This window comes from Protopterus annectens, chromosome 16.part0 (genome assembly GCF_019279795.1).
Source record: "Protopterus annectens isolate FY-2018-M chromosome 16.part0, PAN1.0, whole genome shotgun sequence".
In the NCBI taxonomy this organism is placed as follows: domain Eukaryota; kingdom Metazoa; phylum Chordata; order Ceratodontiformes; family Protopteridae; genus Protopterus; species Protopterus annectens.
In genome coordinates, this window is record NC_056750.1 from 295361892 (window position 1) to 295374322 (window position 12431).

Genomic DNA, 12431 nt, shown 5'->3' on the forward strand with positions numbered 1-12431 from the left:
CCCACATTGGGTAGTGTGCATGGGACGTAGGCCCCACCTAGTTTTGGTTGTATATTGTTAGCGTTCAGTGAAATGAGATTCATAAATATAAAAGCTAAGTAGGTAGGGGGCTACACCCTCCAGACCCCCCACCCCCCTTAACTACATATACTAACTCCAGGATCGCACTACAATGGGGAAAAGGGCATATACATTTTATTTGCCAAACAGTACTTAATTCAGTGAAATGTGATTCAGTGAAATGAGTTGTCAGTGATTTGAGCTTTCAGCAATTTAGTGTGAGTGTTTTGAAATTCAGTGAAATGAGTTTTCAGTGAATCAAAGTAGACCCGTATATATATATATATATATATATATATATATATATATATATATATATATATATATATATATATATATAGACGTATGTTATTTCATCTAAAACTGACCTTATCTAAATGCAACTTATCAAATACAGCTTATCTAAATTTGCTTCATCTAACCCTGAAAAAAAAAAAAAAAAAAAAAAAAAGAATGAAACAAATGATCTGATGTTGTCGATCTTCACTCAATCCTTGTCAATCTTCACTCAATCCTTGACAGTGGGGCTCAGTTCCAAGGCGGCCATTTACTTCAGCTTGCGCCTTCCAAACTCTCGAGCCAGGCACTACCCATAATGCTTCTCTCAGAATTACCCCAGATCTCGTTTTCTGCTTCATGTGTCAGATGCGTTTATCCTTCTCTCGAGCCTTGGCTTTCTAAGTAAGTTTTATCTTTATTAAAAACTGTTGGTCTTGTATAGTTATAGTTAACTTGCTTCTTCCACTTTTTTACTGTCTACCCGCTACTCTTGTTTAGCTTTTCTGTGAGTGTGTCTTGTTTCCGTTCTCCTTTCTACCGTCAGTAGTCTCTTGAAATACCATTGCTGGTACATTTCTTACCTTTTTAGGTATTCCTTAATTACCATTGTTGGTATTTCTTTCTTTTATATCTCCTCTTAGTTTAAAAAAACTTCCTAGCTATCCCGCTTGCTTAACTTTGTGAGTATGTGTGTGTGTCTGAGAATTTTTCTGTTATGGCTGACAAACAAGTTTCACCTGTCAAATCTTCTAAAGGCACCTCTGGATTTAAAAGGTGTTAGAAGTGCCAGGGCAAAATGCCCAATTCTGATGGGCATACCTTATGTATTTATTGTTTGGGTAAAGTCCATCTACAGGAGAATTGTTCAATCTGTGATGGGTTGTCCACCCACACTCTTACTGAGTGTAAGAACAAACCACTTTTAAAGGGACTTCTCAAATCTGATTTCGAAGAGGCCATTTCTGGGTCCAGGACTGAAGCTAGTGCATCTTCATCCTTGTCCTCTTCTTTCACTAGTAAGAAAAGACCTTCTTTGCCTCCAAGTACCTCTGAAACATCCAAGAAGGTCTCTAGACTGACCTCGGTGCTGGTTTATCTGACTTGGCACCTACAACTTTTTCGGAGCCGACAGCGACTTCTTCGGTACCCACAAAATCCTTGGTGCCAAAACAGTCAAAGCTGCCTCTGCTACCAAGGACCAAATATTCAACAACCTTTGACCCATTTAAAGACAGGTCACCAAGCCCCTGCCTTGAAGTAAGACCTCCTAAGTCTCCTTCGACTGCCCCGATTTGATCTACAAAGAGTCTCTCAGAAGCTGACATTTTGATACTGATGGATCAGCTTCTGATGATGCGGGAATTGTCCTTGGTTCCTAGCCACTCTACCTTCTGAACCACCCAATCTATGACACTTCCCATTCCACCTCCTCCAACTCCTGCTAAATCTTTGGAGCCCTCAGTTCTGACTCTCCCTGTGGCAACAGTCTTGGTTCCAGTAGCATCCTCATCTCCGGTTCCGAGAGCTGCCTTGAGCTCCTCTGAGTTTTCGGCACCGGAGGCCTCCCGAGGTCGATACTCTATGACTGGGTCTGAGGTGCATGGATCAATTTTCTTGGCTTCGGTGCTTTGGCCTTTGTAGCATAAACCCAGGCTTCTGTTTTGGAGGTTGCCTCCTCGGTGCGTGGTATGACCCTGGTTACGAAGGAGAATATTTCAGTTCTGGGCTCCCATCCCTCTACGGGGAGGTCAGCCTTCTGAATCACAGAGAAGGCGTTGTCCATTGGGGACTCACAATCTTTGCCATCCCTGTCGGGACAACTGTCTACACCCCCTCGACCTGAGCTACCATCTTTCTCATCCCCGGGACAGAGGGAACAAAAGTCCAAGGCTAGACCCACTTTGGTGGTTTCCTCTAAAGACACTTCCCTGGATCATCCCTCCAAGGAAGTTCCTGGGAAGAAAAAGTGCAAGAGGAAGCACTTAGACTCTCCAGAGGAGTCTTACACTGAAGATACTGATTTTGATGAAGGGGAAGGTTCCCCCAGGTTACCCCCCTGATGTTGTTTCCTTCAGGGATATCCTAGAAATCCTGAAACAGAGGGGTGGCTGGTCCTCCATCTAACCTTCCTCAGAGGAGTCTGTATACCTGTAGGCTTTTCGTGCCCAGACCTCTACTTATTGGATCTCTCCACCTGCTGACGATCTCAGTAAACTGATCTCGGAAGATGCCCGATGCCATTGAACCAATCTCCAAGAGGCCTGATCACATCTTATCAGCCCCTAAGGATGAACTACACTGGTCCAAAGGAATACCTGTTGACACCATGGTGATAAAAGGCAGCCACGAAAAGAGAACTTGCTGAGGAAAGTCTGACTATCCATCCTCCTAACAAGGAGTCTAGGACTTTGGATAGATTTTGGAAGCACGTTTATGCTTCCACAACCTTTGCTCTCAGGTCCTTGAATTATATGGCACACTTTATGAGATTGCAGTGGGATCTGATCAAAGACCTCCCGGATACCCTCTCAGGAGCAGTGGCTGATGGGGTCTGGGACAAAGTTACTTCTCAGCTCACAACCCTTGATCGAATTTCTAATTCATCTGTGCGGCTGATCACTCATGCAGAGGAATGGACGTCTAGAGCAGCAGGTTCAGGTATAGCCATTAGAAGCCACTCCTGGATGCGCTTGTGCGACTTTGCAGGGCCATATAAAGCATCATTCATTAACGCTTCATTTGATGGATCTACCCTTTTTGGTCCCAAGGTTAAAGACACCTTAGTCAGATGTGAAAAGGATGGCAAGACCCTTTCTGCCGTAGGTGTACATTTCTCCACTCCTCAGAGGCCTTACTCTTGGAACCAGAGAAGTGGGAGACTATGGTTTAAAAAATCCAAAGGGCCTTTCCAGAATCCATGCAGCAAATACTTTCCCCAGGACAGTGAAGGAAGTAATGGAAGATGCCATCCCAGAGGCAGAAATGGACCGCAGAACCAGGGGTCCAGAGAATATTTCTCTAGTACATCCTACCAGCAACCCTGAATGGGGGCCTGATTGCCCACCTCTGGAGGCAGTCACAGGATGACTTTCTGTGCACCAATCTACCTGGCAGATATTAACTACAGACAAATGGGTACAGGGAAAAATATCCAGAAGTTGCAAAGTTCCAGTATCATTTCTACTAACATCCCACCCAGTACCATGTACCATCCAGTCACAGGGAAGCAGCAGTTTTAGAAATTCAAAGACTGCTAAACAAAAGAGTCATCCCAAAAGCCCCACCAGACCAAACAGGATCCAGGTTTTATTCAAGGTTCTTTTTAGTGTCCAAAAAACAGGAGACTGGAGACCCATCTTGGATCTCAGCCAGTTCAACAAGGCAGTTCAGAAAACCAAATTCCAGATGGTCTTGGTACAGTCGATACTTCCATTCTTGGAAAAAGGTGATTGGATGTGCTCTGTAGACCTCCAAGATGCTTATTACCATATAAAAATGGACAAGAGCTCCAGGAGGTTTCTGCATTTCTGTCTGGGAGCCAGACATTTCCAATTCAGAGCACTGCCCTTTGAACATACCACAGCCCCCAGGGTGTTCAACAAATGTATGTAGTGGTGGTATCTCATCTCAGGCTGCAAGGATTTCTAGTTTTTCCTTACCTCAACGACTGGCTACTTACCACTACCACCAGGCGTCAGTTAGAACAGACAGAGTACACTCTACACCTCTGCACATCTCTAGGCATAACAATAAACTTTGAAACTTCAAGCTTACAACCCTGTCAGCAATTAGAATTCATTGGAGCCCATTTAAACATTGCTTCAGGAAGTGCTTCACTCCCTCCAGGAAGACTACAATCCATCAGATCCCAAGTCGGATGAATTTTACGAAACACGAGGGTTCCAGAAAGACTAGTCCTACAGACATTAGGCTGCTTGGCAACATCAATCACTATTGTTCCCTTGGCAAGATGTCACATGTGAATCTTGCAATGGTCACTTGCTTCCCAATGGTCTCTGATCCACCTACCAGTGTCTAATTTGATCTTGATTAGCAATCACTGCAAACAGGATCTCATGTGGTGGCTCCACTCCAATCAGATTCTCTTGGGTTGGCCATTCATTCGCCCCCAGCCCCAAGCCATAGTGACCACGGATGCTTCCCAGATAGAGTGGGGGGACATTATCTGGGAAAGACTGTCCAGGGCATGTTGTCCCAGCTAGAGGCCAACTTGCACATCAATGTTCTAGAGATGACAGCAGTGATATTAGCATTGCAAGCATTTCAAGGCATTCTTTCTCTAGGGACAGTAGCTATTCAGACGGACAATATGTTGGTAGTCTGGTATGTCAACAAACAAGGGGGAACCAAATCTTATCCATTGTGTCGAGAAGTCCTCAGAGTTTGGCAATGGGCGATTTCTTCCAACCACTTTCTCACAGCAATGCACATCCCAGGGAGCTCCGACATGATAGCAGACAAGCTGAGAAGAACTATTCTCATGCCTCACAAGTGGTTTCTCAATCCTGTAGTGGCGAACAATATTTTCTGTCACTGGGCTCAACCTTGCTGCAATCTCTTTGCCTCTCCTCTGAACAACAAGTGCAGAAGATATTTTGCCCTAAACCCCCCTCAGGAGGAGTCACCCAGGGACGCTCTTCTCCATGATTCACCCCCCGGTCTTCTTTATGCCTTTCCCCCAACTCCCTTGATATTGCAATTCCTAAAGAAAGCCAAAAGGATGGAAAATTCAGTAATCCTCATTGCCCCCTTCTGGCCACGGCAAGTTTGGTTTCCCTTACTTTGGCCTTATTTCCTTCAGAAACCATGGATTCTGGACCTAGCTCCAGATCTGATGTCTCATCCGGAAGGCATGGTTCATCCGAATCGCCAACATCTCAAACTCACTGTGTGGTTTCTCCAATTCCCACGATTGCCAAGGAACCTTCCCTTTCGTCCCCGTCCGACAAATCATTGTGGCTTATCACAAACCCTCAACTAGAAAATTGTATCAAAGTAAATGGGAAAAATTTGCTAACTGACCCCTCAACAATAGACTAGACCTTTATACATCTCATATTCATAAGCTTTTGGATTTTTTATCTGTCCTTTACCAATCTGGTTCCTATGTATCAACAATTAAAGTTCACCTAGCGACAATTTCAAACTTTCATATGGGACTGGATGGTGCATCTCTAATGTCACACAAACTTTGCAAAGCATTTTCAAAGGAACTCCTAATGTTGAGACCTCCATTTAAAGAACCCATTCCTCCTTGGGATCTAACTTTAGTCCATAAAGCCCTTACTAGGACACTCTTTGAACCATTAGCGACTTGTGACTTAAAGTATTTGTCTTGGAAAACTTTATTTTTGGTGGCTATCACATCTGCCAGAAGACTGTCTGAGCTACAGGCCTTGTCCTGCAAACATCCCTATTTAATATTTCACAAGGATAGGGTTGCCCTTAGGACCAATCCAAATTTTTTTACCAAAGGTTGTATCAGAATCTAACATTAATCAGATTCTTCAGTTGCCAGTCTTCTTCCCTAATTTTTCCAGTAAAGGGGAATACTCCCTTCACTTGTTAGATGTCCACAATTATGTTTTTATCTTCACAGAACTAAGGATTTTAGGAAGTCTGACCAATTATTTGTTGCATTTTCCTCTCTCTCCTTAGGTAATCCAGTTTCATAGGTTACCTTGGCTAAATTGCTTCGAGACTGTATTATTTTCATCTGTCATTCTAAAGGGCTCCAACTTCCACACCCAGTTAAAGCTCATTCAACGAGAGCATTGGCAAGTTCTGCAGTTTTCCATGCCAGAGCATCTTTAGACGATATTTGCACAGCAGCCAGTTGGTTTTCTCCTCATACCTTTATCAGTCATTGCAAACTGGATCAGTCTTGAAAGGACGAGCATCATTCAGCTCGATGGTGCTTAGGAATATTCTTCCGTGAGGCCTCCCAAGATTAAAGTAGCTGGGGACTCTGTCCCACTGTCAAGGACTGAGTGAAGATTGACAGCATCAGATAAAGAAGTTATGTCTTACCATAACGTTCTATCTGTGTTGTTGATCTTAATCCTTGACATCCCCACCCTCCTTCCCCCAACCTGAGACTCTTAGTGGACCGAATTTATTTTGTAGCTAGCTTCATATTAAGAACACATATCTGGTCTCTTATTATTATGTCTATTATTTTTACAATAATTCCTTCTTCTCTGTCTGTCACTTTGTTGAGCAAACTCGATCTGATGTAATTTTGGGAGGAGCATTATGGGTAGTGCCTGGCTGGAGAGTTTGGAAGGTGCAAGCTGAAGTAAATGGCCGAATCAGTTCCGAGGCTCGAAACTGAGCCCCACTGTCAAGGATTAGTAAAAATCGACAACACAGATGAAACGTCATGGTAAGACATAACTTTTTTTTTTTTTTGCCAGTGGCTAAGCCCTCCTGTACCACCAACACTCCCTAATGTATATATAACAATTCCACATTCACACCACCTTGGAAGAAAGGAAAAAAGACTGGAAGTGCACCATCAGCTTGCACAATTCAGCACATTGTAATAAAGCAAACTGCACTATTACTTAAATATCTTTAAGAAAAATCATACCAGTGTTAAAAAAAAACATTTCACAATGTACAAAAAAAAATTTTTTTTTTTGATTTTTGTTGGTCTAGAGGAAATAAGTTATGTTTAGATAAATTGAGTTTTTGATGAAATGTCAGACACCCATATATAGATAGGTGTTTGTGTGTGTGTGTGTGTGTGTGTGTGTGTGTGTGTGTGTGTGTGTGTGTGTGTGAGATTGATTAACTTGGTCAGACTCTTGAAATATCAAATGTGTTGGTTGCCAACAAATTTGATAAAAGTGAAGAACCAGAGAGGTGTAAATAGTGACAACAACCACCAAAAAACATAAAAAGAACCGTGCAGTATAAAAACACCACCAAAAGCCTTCAAAAATGGTTCAGCCTTTAATCCAATTAATGTTCTATATAGACAATACATTTTTGTCCACTCTACATAGACTTCTTCAGATACCATTCACAGTTTAAACACAGCCTTCTAATGCACATCACAGATTCCCTGAACCAATCAAACAAGTTGTTCAATTAATGAACCTAAAACATTAAAATTCAAAATACTTAAAATTAAATACAGTACATTCAATTGTACCATTAATTGTAAGCAAAATACTTTAAATTTAACAAATCATAGTATGCCATTTTTGGCAACCTTTTAAAAGGATTTGTGAACCAAAATATTAAAACTGTATGTAAGTATTAGAATTCAAAAAGCAATATCTCTCTCTAGTGGCTAATTAAAATATTTGTTAAAACCCTATCAAAAGTACATACTAAAACATAGTACCTTCAGACAATGAATTTAACAGAAATTCACCTAAAATAATAAAATATATTATTGTTCACTGTAAAACGTACTTTGACCGTACAGTTTAGCCACCCTTAATTTTAAAAGGGGAACTATGCTGATATTTCCATTCAGACCAGGGGGATAATTGGCTTCCAAACTGATTTGCCAGTATAACTCTTTCTATTCCAGTCTTGTTTCCCAAGGCACCCCTCACATCCACTGGAACTTTTTCAATGACAGAAAAAGAAAACCTTGCACCTATACAGGTTTTTGTATGTTTGAACAGTGCATTTTTGTCATTCTGACTATTAATCTCATAGTAGTGCTCATAAATTCTCCTTTTTAGTTTCTGTTTGGTTTTTCCAATGTAAAATACCCAATATTTTCCACATGTAGCCAAATAGATCACCCCCATTGTGTTAACAATTATAAAAATTGTCAGCTGCAATCTCTCTATTCCTTCTAGGAATACTAACTCTTGTCTGATTTACAGTGTAACAACATTGGGAGCACATACTACATTTATAAGTCCCTTTTCTATTCTTTTTGTTAACAGCCTTAACAGTGTTTTCTAATAGCTCCTTAATATTGTGCCCCTTCCTGTAGGTAATATGAAATGACCCAGTTTTAAAGGCAGACAGGTCTGTTAGTTCAACAAATTTCTCCCACTCCTTACTAATAATATCCCTCGTCATTTTTGAATCTCCATTAAATTCCATTACTAAAGTATGGTCAGGTGCTTTTCCACTAGCTTTGCCCTTCTCCAACTGGCTAGTTGATGTCCCTTTTCCCAAAATAGGAACAAACCTTTCTTTCCTTTTCCCAGGAATTTCTATTTATATATTATTAATCAAATCTAGACTCGCGGTGGTGTTGCTGCAGTAGCATTGTCGCCTCACAGTAAGACACTGTCCGGTTCGATTCTCAGCTAGAGAGTCTTCTGCGTGGAGACATGCATGAATGGGTGTACCTTCATTGAAGGTTGTGCGTCAGGCCTGGCAAGCCGGTATGTAAAAATCAACTGCCAATCATTAGCGGACCGGAGTTCCGCTGTGGCGACCCCTAACCGGGAAAAGCCGAAAGACACAAACAAATTATTAATCAAATCTAAGGGGTAGCCCCTTTCCAAAAACATCCTCAGTAGTCTTTCACATTCGAGGTAAAAATCTTGGTCGTCAGACATCATTCGGCTAGCTTGAATGTATTGGCCTCTGATAATACCTTTCTTCTGAAACATAGGATGTGCACTCTTATAGTGCAAGTACGAGTTCGAGAACGTGTCTTTCCTATACACAGTTGATATAAAACCTTATTCGCTTTTGTGTATAGTTACATCAAGGTAATTCGTTTTGTCCTTAGTAAAGTTATAAGTGAAACTCAAAAAAACAGATGTACTTTCCATATATCTCAAAACTTCGTACAACTTTGTCTCACTCTTGGTCCAAAAATACAAATGTCGTCCAAAAATCTCATGTAAAGAGCCCAACCACTTTTGTATTCAGATTCTAAAATCCATTTTTTCTCCCATGTTGCTAAAACTATTTTGGCGTATGTAGGGGCACAATTGGCCCCCATGGCCACTCCCTTGATTTGTTGTGATATCACTGTGACACAATGTCACAACCGATTTTTGGGTATTAGAAATTATTCTTAATGAGTACACGGCAAATTGATTTTTCCCTGAATCACAAGAATTTCTCCCTATCCTCAAAATCAAACCTAACTTTTTATTCCAATCATTGCTCGCATATTTTTCCAGGGAGTAATAGAACCTGTACCTGAATATCAAAAAGGAGAAGGATTTAATTCAAGAATTTTTCTGGTACACAGGAAGGAGGGAACCTGGTGACCTGTTTTGGACCTGTCTTTCCTAAAGCTCAATGTTAAGGTTCCAAAGTTCAGAATGCTTACTCTACAATCTCTCTTTCTAGGGCAGCCGCAGTGGTGCAGTGGTTAGCATTGATGCCTCACAGAAAGAGGTTCTCTGGTTCAATCCTCGGCTGGGGTGCCTTCTGTGCGGAGTCTGCATGTCCTCCCTGTGGTCGCATGGGTTTCCTCCAGGTGCTCCGGTTTCCTCCCACATCCCAAAGACATGCTGTAGGTGGATTGGACACTCTAAACTGGCCCTAGGCTTGAGTGCGTGCATGTGTGTGCCTTCTGTGGAAGGTTGGGTGCCAGATTGGCAACTTGACACCGTAAAACTCCACTGCCAAAACCTGAGCAGACAGGTGATCAGCTGTGGTGACCCCTAACCAGGAAAAGACGAAAGAAAAAAAGAAGACTCTAAAGTCTTTCTTTCTCCTGATCCCTCCACTACGTTTCTTGGTAACTTTTGATGGAAAAGATGCATACCACCATATACCAATTCATAGATACTTCAGATGCTTTTTAAGATTTTTTTGTTTCTGTTTACACTTTCATTTCTCTTCTCTTCTTTACCCTTTGGTTTGTCCACAGTACCAAGAGTATTCACAAAGTGTCTAACACCAGTAATTGTGTTTTGCAGGTTACAAGGGACCTATTTATTTCCCTACTTGGATGATTGCCTTATTTTTGCACATTCTTTTCAAACTGTTAAGAATATCTTCTCTTTGTCAGAAATCTATTTCACAACCCGGATTTTCAGCTCAGTTTGTAAAAATCATCTCTCATTCATTCTCAAAGAATAACTTTTCTAGGATGCCTCCTAGACACTTCATAAATATTGACATTCTTGCCTCAGAAAAAAAGTAACCTTTTACAAAGTGCAGTTCCTTCAGTTTTCTCTACAACCTCTGAAAACAACAAGAGAATTCCACAAGATTTTAAGATATGATTCATATGATCATTCCAGCCAGATTGTACATGTGAAAATTTCAGTGTTTTCTCTAATCAGTCTGGACCCTGCACCAGCACCCTCGGTTTTTCCATATCCCTGTATTGATCTTTGTCAGAAAGGAACTTCACTGGTGGAGAGTCCAGGTTTCTTGAATCAAGAGCTTCCATTTTTTGACCTGTTTTGGACCTGTCTTTCCTAAAGCTCCATGCCCCTTTCCAGTCTGTAAGTATAGATGCTTTGGACTTGGTCTTGGAGGCTATACCCAAATGATTTAAGGTGCATGGTCTTTGGGATCATCATTTCAAAAATAAACAAAGAAATATCAAAGAGATCATTGCATTAGTAAATGGTCTGAGAGCTCCATAAATTACCTGTGGACTCCAGGACCACTTTTGGTAATCACAAACAACACTATTGCATGTGCAACATAAATAAACAAGAGGAAACCAAGTCATACCCCTTATGCAAATTAGCCATAATAGCTTGAGACCTGGCAAATCAGCCCTAAATATCTCTTCAGGCTACTTGTATTCTGTCAGAACACAGTACTGTGGCAGACACTCTAAGCAAGACTGGGACATGCCCACATTAGTAGAAGTTATACACACCTCTTTGGCTTAGACAGTAGTGGTTCTCCCTTCTCCTGAAAATAGCCAAGGGAAATTACCACAGACTTTCCCACACGATGGATTTAATCACACAGGACAAGGCGTCTCTTATTCACCCCAACCTAAAAATTCTTCATCTGACAGCCTGGATGATAGAATTTTAATCTCTCTCAGGCACCTATTTTTAGAGTACATGCAACAGGTATTAAAGCACGCTAAGAAACCTCCCACTAGAAAATCTTTTTTGGCCAAGTGGAAGAGATTTTTCTGATTGATGGCATAAAAAGAACCAAGACCCTTTAAAGGTGAAAGCTTCTTTAGTTCTTTAATATATGTGGAGTTGTGGATATTTGGTCTTTCTTATTCATTTTTTAAAGATTAATTTTCTGGCCCTTTCTGCCTATCTGCCCTTAGACCCTCCCCCTTTTCTTTTTTATCTCAGGTAAAACAGTTTTTGAAATTAGTACTACACGTTTGTCCACCTAGAAAACAGGTTACCCCTCCTTGGGATCTTAATTTGTATTAAAACAAAACTTATACTGTTTCCTTTTCAACTAGCCTATCAGGCTGATTCAAAGTTCTTGATATGGAAAACAGTGTCACACACACTGCTCTGACTTCAGCTAGGAGAGTGTCTAAATTGTAAGCTCTTATGTTAATTAAATCTTACCTCATCTTACATAAGCTTAGAGGCTGCTTAAGAAACAACTCTTCCTTCATGGTATGATGATTCACTTTAAATCAGTCTATTCATCTCCCTATGCCGTTTCCTGAAACAAAAACTAAGGGAAAGAGCAACCTGCATACTCTGGATTCCCAGAGGCAAGCCAGATACTACATTGATAGGAAAAAGACTTCAATAATTCCTCAGTTATTCATTTCATATGAAGGCAAGAAAAGGGGACAACCAGTGTCAAAACAGGCTGTTTCTAATTGATTATCCCTTCATATCCAATTTTGTTATTCTCACAATGGAAATATCCTTCCTTTCAAGGTCAAAACCCATTCTACCAGGGCTTTGGCTACATCTAGAGCTTTTAAGAAAGGTGTGGAGTTCAGAAGTATTCTAGAAGTGACAACTTCTTTAGTGAAGTTGTTTAAAAATGACCACTATAAGACTGACTGCTTCTCTAGCTTTAGAGTAGATTTTGCTAGAATTGCTCTACAGGGACTTCTAGATTATGATCCTTCTTCCTCCACCCTGACTATCTAAGGTCTGATAATCATTGCATATAGATTAGGCTTCTGCAATAGTGCTCTGAGCATTTACTGTTACGGTAAGTTTACT

General features: G+C 40.9%; 1 protein-coding gene across 1 annotated transcript in view; it reads left to right on the top strand.

Annotated features, from left to right (window-relative positions):
- LOC122790588 (collagen alpha-1(XXVII) chain-like) overlaps positions 1-12431 on the top strand; it is a 1538899-nt gene that overhangs the window by 1266515 nt on the left and 259953 nt on the right. The gene's annotated exons all lie outside the window — the stretch shown is intronic.